Below are 9,160 nucleotides of genomic sequence, written 5' to 3'. Positions count from 1 at the left end.
TGTTCATTCGGCAAACAGCTTGTTAAAGGTCTGGCTTCCCTTGGGACTAAAACACTCCTGGCTTGGGTTTCATCAGCGACACAAGTCTCACCAGTCAACCAGTGCTTGGAAGGCTAGTTCTTTGGAGACAAAGAAATAGCTCAAAACTGCTCTACTTCTGGACAGGAAAATAAAAAATAAAAAATAAATCACCCAGCAGACCTACACAACATGTCAAAATAAAAGCTACTTGTGCAGTTACTTACATATAAAGGAACCTCTTGTCTGTTCACCTCCATTTTCCACCCATCCACCAGATACCTGCAGATGAAAGAGTCGAGTTACTCTAATGTTTAGTTAATAATAACACCAGAAGCCACGAAGCTGTGGGTGGCCTGGACCCGGTCTAATCTATAACCCATGCTTTTTTCAGACCGCACTCATTTGTTCTTAGTTGTCTGGAGTTTTTTTGTTGTTTTTTTTGTCAAGAAGCATGAAAAGAAGAAACAATTATACCCCTGTGAGGTCAATTTAATCTTGGTGTTTGATAATTTGAACATTTAATGATTATAAGCAAATCAGAAATGGAGGCAAAAGGGATAATTCTGCTCGAGCTGCTCCAGTGAAAGAGAACAAAGCTACTTTTGAAAGATCTTGCAAAAATTAGATTAGCATGATCCTGGGTTACTTTTATGAGATCCAGCAATTTTTATGAGAAATTCTGTGTTGCTCTGACAAAGATTTTTTCCAAGATCCCAGATTACTTTCAGCTAGTTTCTGCAAATATGTTTTTTTTTTCTTACCTCTTCCTTATACTTGCATGTTTACAGTGGAGATTCTGTCTGTGGTCTGAAGCTACGCATTTGCAAATAAAACATCATCTCGCTAAGATAACTCAGAATACTAAGAAATGTTTTTCTGCTGCCCTAAATGTCACATAACTGGAGGAGATTCTCCTTGAATTACTGCAAAGGATTCTCAACCTGAACCTTGTATAATTTTCGCAATATCTCAAAAATTAACTCAGCATTATGGGAAAAAAAAAAAAGAATATTTCAACACTAATATCCTAATTTGAGGCTTTTCTAATATCATGCAGTTTTCTTTTATCTAAAGACTATCGTGTTCAAAATATAGAAATAGTAGTTTAAAAAAGTCATACTGACGTAAAAGTCAAGCACCTCTTAATTATTTTTTTAAAACTTTATGCATTTATGAATGCATGAAGTTTTCGACCAACACTTGAGCCTGTGGAGCTGATGCTACAGCGGCTACACTGTCTATCTGCTCTGACATGGTGAGTAGAACTGCATCTTCTGCTCAGTTGTAATCAGCCATGATATCCTCAACTGAGCATTTGGCTGCATACTAACACCAACAGTTTGATCATAGGGATAGACAGGTTAGTTTTGCTTCTCGTTTGTTTTTATTTGTTCGCTCTCTATGCTAGGCTAATAATGACAAAGACAAAGCAACATCGTCCTGTTGCTGTCAAGCTGCTTACATACGTGTCTAGAGTTGTTTTGTGTTGTATAGTTAAGATTTTTTATTTTTTAAATAATCTTACAGCTGACATTGTGTCCCAGACTCTCTTTTTCATTAGCTGTTGCAACACACAATGTTTATTGGCAACTCTGTTGTTTATTTTTAAGACTTTATGAGGAACAATTGCAAAACCTTGCAAATGCTGCAGAGTACGTTGCTAAGTAACCAAAGAGTGAGTTAGTTAAGGCCACCCACCTCGCTTTTAGCTGGCCGTGAGAGATCAGCTAAAGTCTTTCGTCTGCCTACATCCCCCAGAATGCTGTGCAGTTCAGTGAAATTATTGAATATTCTTTCAGATGAATTATCTATTGATATCGATTACATGTCTTTATATACTTTAAATAAGACAAAACTAGCTTGCAAGTAACTTTTCAACAATATATAGGAGCTTGTTTTTAGTCAAAATTGTCTTAAAATTAGTTAAAAAGTACTAGTTCCATTGGCAGATTATTTCTATTATAATAAGAAGTTTTTTCTATCTTATAAGTGAAATAATCTGCTAGTGGAACTAGTACATTTTTCATCAATATTAAGGAATTATTGAACTAAAACAAGCAACAATTTTTTTTGTTGTTGAAAAGTTATTTGTAAGTTAGTTTTGTCTTATTTCAAGTGCACTAAGACAAAAATACTTCTCCATGCATATTCTGGGAGTTGTGATTCCCTTTGAGTGTTTTTTTTATTTATTTTTTTATGCGTCTAAACCTGGAAGGGTTAGGAAATAACACCCTAGAGCACCAAGGTCCCTACCAGGTTTGCACACTATAAAGTAACCAAGACACATACAGCATTTTCAGGAGAAGATACCACAGGCAAGGGCGTCTCCGATTTTAATACTATATCAGTCAACAGGCGAGTCTACATTTCATATTGTAGTGTAAACATAGGCGCGGGTTGACAGGCTCCGCCCCGTCAGGTCAACAAATGCGAACGCTCCGTTTCGCTTTCCTTTACAAAAGCTTTAAAAATAAAAGGGCATGACCCGAATGCACCTGTTCAAACAATGAAGAGGCGCCTGGCTCTGATCTTACGGAGTTCAACAATTACCGTGATGTCAAACCGTCAGACGATCAGATAACCAAACGAAGACAAAAAAACAAAAAAAACAAAAAAATCAACTTGGGAAGAGGATGAGTTGCAAAGACAATTCTTTACGTTTGTCATTGTCCTGGCCCTGAGCTTACAGTGACTCAGAAACCTGAGCTGGCTTAGGGCCAGGCTCCCCCCGGAACCCAGCGTGGGAAAAGAGATTACAAGCACCAGAAGATTGCACGCTGTCAAAAGGCATTCGGTGAGCGTCTTTGACAGCTAAGAATGCTATGCAAATGTTCTCAGATGTAAGCGAGTACGCCCTGCACTTTCTTGCCAGGTGAAGTGGGATTGGATTATGTAATTCCTCTCGCATGGCAAGCTGCCACACTGCATGAAAAGAAGTAGCTTTAAACTAGCTCCCTGATGCAATTACACCTTAATTTGCTGCACATTTCACACGCAAGAAGGAGACTAACACGGCGCTAATGAGCGCTAACATGATCATTAAGAAGAAATGATGCAAATGTATCAGGAGTTTTCCTCCCGGTTAACTGTGATGCAGTCGTCATATGCAATGCAGGAAACAGGTTTTGGCTTCACTTCAGAATGTAAACAACCAATGACAGATGCTATTTTAAAGATGCTATCCTCTAATGTATTTTTCCACCACTAGCAAATCTGTTACCACGTAAACACTGAAGATGTTTGGATTTCTAATGTAGGATTTCACAGAGGGCGTTTGGAGTTAAGAGGAAAACTGCAAACTCTGCTTAGTTTACAGTTTGGTCGATGACATCACAAGTTGCACAAGAACCGAGCTTCATCAGCTGGCAATGATGAAGATTGTGACAGATAAGTGACTCTTTGCAGATTTTGAGAGAAATCTGGATTGCATTAGCATTGTCGCCGATTGACGACTTAGTGTCTGTGACGGAGTTTGAATCGGGTGACTCCCAAGCCGAGATGGATACTGCTGCTGAAGCAAACTGTGACAAGTACAGTGACAGTTTCCTATTTGAAGCTTTCCCTATGATTGGTATTCCTGTGTATTTGAAATTCATAAATGCATTTTTGAATTTCATATTGCCTCATCATCACTTTTACGTGATTTGTCAGTACGAAGGAAATGAGTGCATTTGGATCTTATATTACTTGAGTTCATCGATTGTGGAGTATTAGACTTTTTTGTCTCATTTCTTTCCTGTGATGTTGACCAGAAAGATGGAAATGGCATAAAGTGTCCTACAGGTACAAACTGCAAAAACACAACATCTTAAAAGTATTTTTGTCTAGTTTCTAGTATAAATATCTCATTGCACTTAAAATAAACCAACATACAACTAACTTATCAGCAAGATACGGAAGTTAGTTTTTTTTAAGTTTTCAAAATAGATAAGTTTGTTTTGAGTAAATAATTATTGAATATAAAAATTACTTATTTCACTAATAATATATTTTTCCCATGTTATAAGGGAAATTATCTATGAGCCTAAATGGTGCTTTTTCAATATCTGTATTCAAGAATTATTTACTTAAAACAAGCTTATTTATCTTGCTGAAAAGTTACTTTTGAGATTTGAATAATATGTGAGAACACTGAAGAAATTTCAGAAAGATTTGACAAAAATAGAGCACTGTTTGTTAAAAATACCAGGACAGACTGGAAGGAAACTTAAATATCCATTTAAAAACAAAACGTGCCTTTTGTGATGTCACTGGTCTAATTGCATTCAAAGCAGAAAGAGCACAGACTGTTTTTGTCAGAGTCCTTGTTTAAAACACCGATTATGGCGGCTCGAAGCTTCAAAACATTGTCAAACTAAGAAGCCTGTGGAACATCATCATAATCGAGGCTTATTCATTTGGAACAATAATGCGACTTATGCTGAAAGCCACTCATGCAACCTCCCAAATGCACAAGAACAAACAAATGATGTGTGCAGGATCACAACAAAGAGTGGCTTGTGAGAGGAGCAACTCGAGCTCCGCTTCTTACCTGTGAACGCACCGGTCTAAACAGATCAATTAAACAAACGCACGCGAGATAGTTCATTAATATTAAAGCAGCACGAGGGAGAAAAAATGCGAAGCTATCTAAAAAGCTGTTTAAAGCACCGTTTTGTTGTGGGGGGTTTTTTTCCTGAATGAGAATGACTCAGTCTGCCATTACCTGATGTCGTCTCCGCTGTCGTCTGTCGCAGAACTTTCTGTTAATTCAGTCTCGCTTCGGCTTTCCGTACATTCCCGCAACTCTCACGCCCTCATTCCGCACCAGTTGCTTCGGTTTCATCCGCGGTTTTTTTTTTTTTCTTCTTCTTTCTTTTTGTACTGGTGGGGTGGAGGGGGGGGACCTAAAATAAGCACGAGGAGTTAATGTCTGCAGGTGTCGCCGTGCAGGGTTTACTGTTTCCAGGCTGCTCTCCTGCGGTCCAGCCCCCTGCCTCTCTCTCCGTCAGTCACCGGCTGCAGCAGGAGGACAGAGGAGGGAGACAGGACGAGTCCCACGGCCCCGTCACATGACGTCTATTATTCATTTGTACTTTGCCTACTACGTCTAGTCTTACATAAAGCATTTCTTGTTATCTTATTAAGATTTTTAGGCAGTAAACGGTCAAATATTATGTTTAGGATAGTAGGCATAACCGCTGTCCTTCTAGGAGTAGTTTTGCTACACCATATTTCAATTACATACAATTTGAATTGAACCTAGCGGTCAAACAATGCTATCGAGTTTAGTTTATTGTTCAATTTGGTTAAAAAATGTCTAAGGAAACCCAACAGTAGCAGAATGCATCAACTCACTGACTTCCTGAATTGCCATGGTTTCTCTGATGGATGGCTAATTTTTTTTTTACTTTAAGCTTATTTTTATTCTGTTCTTTAAAATACCAAAATTTCCACATAACTTCATATTTCTGTTTGTCCGCTTGCTCAACTCTCTGCTAATTAAATCAGATAATTATTAAATAGTTTTAAATTGCCTTTTTTTTTACCACTTTTTTACTCTAGTCATTTTTGTCAGTTTCACTTCCACTTACTTTAAAAAATATTAGTATTATTACATTGAATAGAATTTTTTGTTATTTTAAACACCTCTCATTTTGTTTTCATAACGGTGTCATATTGTAAATTTCAACCAATTAGAGACTGTTATCATGTCACTCTTACTATTGTTATTGCCTCTGTACATACACTTGGTGTCCAACTAAATCCGTGTTTCCTTTTGTAATTGGATTGTTTCATCATAAACCCATAATTAAAAATAACTTAAACAAGATTAAATTCTTTAAAATATATATATATATGAATGATCAATTTGACTTACAGATAAGCTGAAATTAAAATTTGGTTTAATTTTACTTTTTAATTAAAATAGTGTCTGGCGTAAAATTACCGTCAAAGAGTGCAGAAAATTCTCATATTCTGACACTAGCTACATCTCATTTTGTGCTAGCAAAGACAAACTTCGCCCCGAGATATCACTGAAAGTGACATTATTTTAAAGCTTAATTTCACTATGTGGTTAAAAAAAAAAAATTGTAATACCTATTTTCCGGCAACAAATGTGGGGCAAAAGGATGAGGTACACCTTTGAAGCAACAATCAGAGTATGCAGTAGTCAAAGAATTTGATGCATGTCAAAAATGTATGCAAAGGTTTTTGTTTCTCTGCAAATACGTAAGACTGTACTCACTTTGCAATTGCGTTTGCTACCTCATAACAAAGAGATCCACTATAATCTTTTAAAAGCACACTGCAAACTATGGCTGTCACTATAAGATCCAAATAAAATTCTCAAGTACACCTGAATGTTGTTCCGGCTTATCTGGAACCACGTAAGCTGATATCAAGAAGATTAAAAGCCATCACTGAATTAGAGGATGCTGCAGGCAGCAGCAAAAAAAGAAAAAAAGAAAAGAAAAACGGGTTTAGGGTTGTACACACGCAGACATTTTACTTCTGACTGACTTTGTTGTGGCAAAAAAAAAAAATGAAGCCTTCTTCAAAAATCCTTCAGGCATCTGTCTCATAAAGTCAGACGTATGAGTCAGGGTGAGGCAGCAGCAGATTCTTCACATCTAAAGAAACTTTTAATTCAGCAGACGTGTTGAAAGAAGACATCGGAACCGGTTTGGTCAGTGTAAACAAGCAAACACGAACAATGGCGCTATGATGCGGTAATACTCCCTGTCACACTACTGCGCCCTTGCACTTGAAAAACTGAAAAACGTTATCAGGATGTATTTCAGAAAAGAGACGAGTGACATCACCTACCTGAAAGTAAGATTACTGGTTATGCACCAGTCCAGTACATAAAGCTTTTCTCAATCCGATTCATTTTTGTGTGCTAATGGTTAGAGAGTTTTCAAACCCTTGGGAGAGCTTGTGTTACGCCACACCAGCCTTCAGTGATGTCATTTGGCCAAAAAGCGGCGACACTTCCAACAACAAAAAAGCAGGATTGAAACACGGTGGTGGCAGCATCACTGTGTGGGGGTTTGCTTGTTTTTGTTTTTCAAACAGGACAGGGGAGTGGAGGTTTGCAAAAGTCGACTAAAGATCTTTGCAATGCAGTGTCCCTTCATCATATCTGCAATGTTTGTGACCAATCACAAGTGAAGTGAATTTCAGTCATGCTGGTGTGGTGTTCAGGTACCACTACAACTAGCAAGAGCTGAAACTAAACTAAAGCAGAGTATTTCTGACAAAATTTCAAATTTCAAACTAGCTCACTTTCCACATTTTGTCACGTTCTAACTACAAAATTCAACACAGTTTGTTTGGAATAAATACAAAGCTTAAAGATTTGAAAAATGTGTTCTGCATTTGTGTTCTGCATTTGTGTTGTGCATTTGTAATCTAGCCTGTCTGAATCATTACTCTGATTAACATTTTTTGCTGCAATTACAGTTCTTTTACTGGGTTATTCGACCAGCTTTTCATATCTAGGGGCAAAAAATTTTCCAAAATTTTCTACATTTTAGTTAGATTAGATGGAGAAGGTCTGCTTAAATTGAATTTCAAGTCTTACCGCAGAATCATAATTATGAAGGAAGCAGGAGTACATGGTGAGACTCTGCCAGTGCACACGGAGACCAGGCTAACAATTGTACTAATGTACACAGAGGAAATAGTGCCTCTTCTTACCCCAGTATTTCACTGCATTCAGTCAGTATTTTTATATTTTATATTATAATGAACTGTTCTGGTATTTTGTTTAACCTATTAATGTGTCATAAACAGTATTAATGATAAATAAATCAGCAGGCGTTTAGATTGTGCTTAAGTTGTAAAACGTGGCTAAATGGTGAAGTTTCCTCTGCCGTGTTTGACTGTTGACATGAGGTGTTACTGTGTTTGGTTTTCACCAGCTGTAGTGCAGCACTGTACTGTTTACCCAAACATCTATTCTTTGCTCCTATTTGTTCACAAGGACATTGTTTGAGGTGTATTGTTACTTCACTCTAATCAAATTCCCAAGTATGTCCTTTGTTGCCATATTCTTTTAAGAGACAAGAGACCTCGTGATAATCAGTTTAAGAAGTTATTTATTTTTGTGTTTTTCTGGCTATTTTATATTAACACTGCTTTATATAGTCTACAATGTGTTTTTTGGCTCTGCTCCTTGAAAATGACAGTTTTACTGGAGGAAACGTGTCATGAATCACTCCCCACTGCATTTTCATCCACCCACTAACCAACTCTGAATGTTTTGTTTGTCTTATTCTGTAAAAAGATTTCTTACAACACACTGATAGTCGCAGCTTAAAAATAGAGTCCTCAGAGACTGATAAGAAATTACAGATTCTTTCTTCCAGATCATTTAAGTATTCTTTTTTTCTTTTTTATTTTTTTTATTTTTTGGAAACATGTTAACATTTTTATACCACAAGTTCAAAAAATACTTTTTTCTCCTATAACTATGGTTTCAAAACCACTAACGTATAGTTTTTAATTAGTTTTCTCCATACACGTGAAGCCGATATTCAATGATAAATTTAAGATAAATTCAATTTCAATTTCAAGGTAACATTTGATTTTCACCTTGACATTGGCGCCATCTGTTGGTAGAAGTGTAATAACAACGGCATAAATTAGGTTAATTTTTGCAAAAATCTTCAGATAAAATAACTTTTTTTTCCAGAAAATGTCTAACTTTAGCGCTTTGCTCAGTATCTTGAATATTTCTTTTCTCACATTTGTCAAAGGAATTTAATAAAATACAGCAAGATGCACCGCAAATTACAAATAATTGAAAATGTTTCATGTATTTTGGTCAAAACAATAGATACACACTAGTTCTGAGCAAAAAGGTGCCCGATTTTTAAACACTGCTTAGAATGAGATCTAAACTGAGGCCATGTACAGATTTGAGATTATTTTTGGAGAGTATTTGATTTTACTATGTAATGTTTAATCTTTACAACATGAAACTTACCTGCAAATACTCTGGGATGTCATTTATAAAGTCCTGGGGGAGTGGCGGGGAATAATAGTTTTAAAAATACAGTGTACGACTCGACTTAAATGCATCATCATACTAAACCGCGGCTGAGTGTGCACCTGTTGGATAGCCGAAAACACCGGAAGTCCAAGGAGAACC

At 36.7% G+C, this 9,160-nt stretch overlaps 1 long non-coding RNA gene across 1 annotated transcript; it reads right to left on the bottom strand.

The window, feature by feature from the left end:
- LOC107835872 (uncharacterized) lies at window positions 1–5,394 on the bottom strand. Its single transcript, XR_001661698.1, has 3 exons — window positions 4,727–5,394; window positions 246–300; window positions 1–119 (listed from the first exon to the last, which is right to left on the bottom strand). It is a non-coding gene; the product is annotated as an uncharacterized LOC107835872 (long non-coding RNA).
- Window positions 5,395–9,160: the final 3,766 nt, after the last annotated feature.

Source organism: Poecilia formosa, unplaced genomic scaffold, assembly GCF_000485575.1.
Source record: "Poecilia formosa unplaced genomic scaffold, Poecilia_formosa-5.1.2 Scaffold28, whole genome shotgun sequence".
In the NCBI taxonomy this organism is placed as follows: domain Eukaryota; kingdom Metazoa; phylum Chordata; class Actinopteri; order Cyprinodontiformes; family Poeciliidae; genus Poecilia; species Poecilia formosa.
Note: the sequence above shows the minus strand (reverse complement) of the source record. Positions and strands in the feature narration are given on the sequence as shown.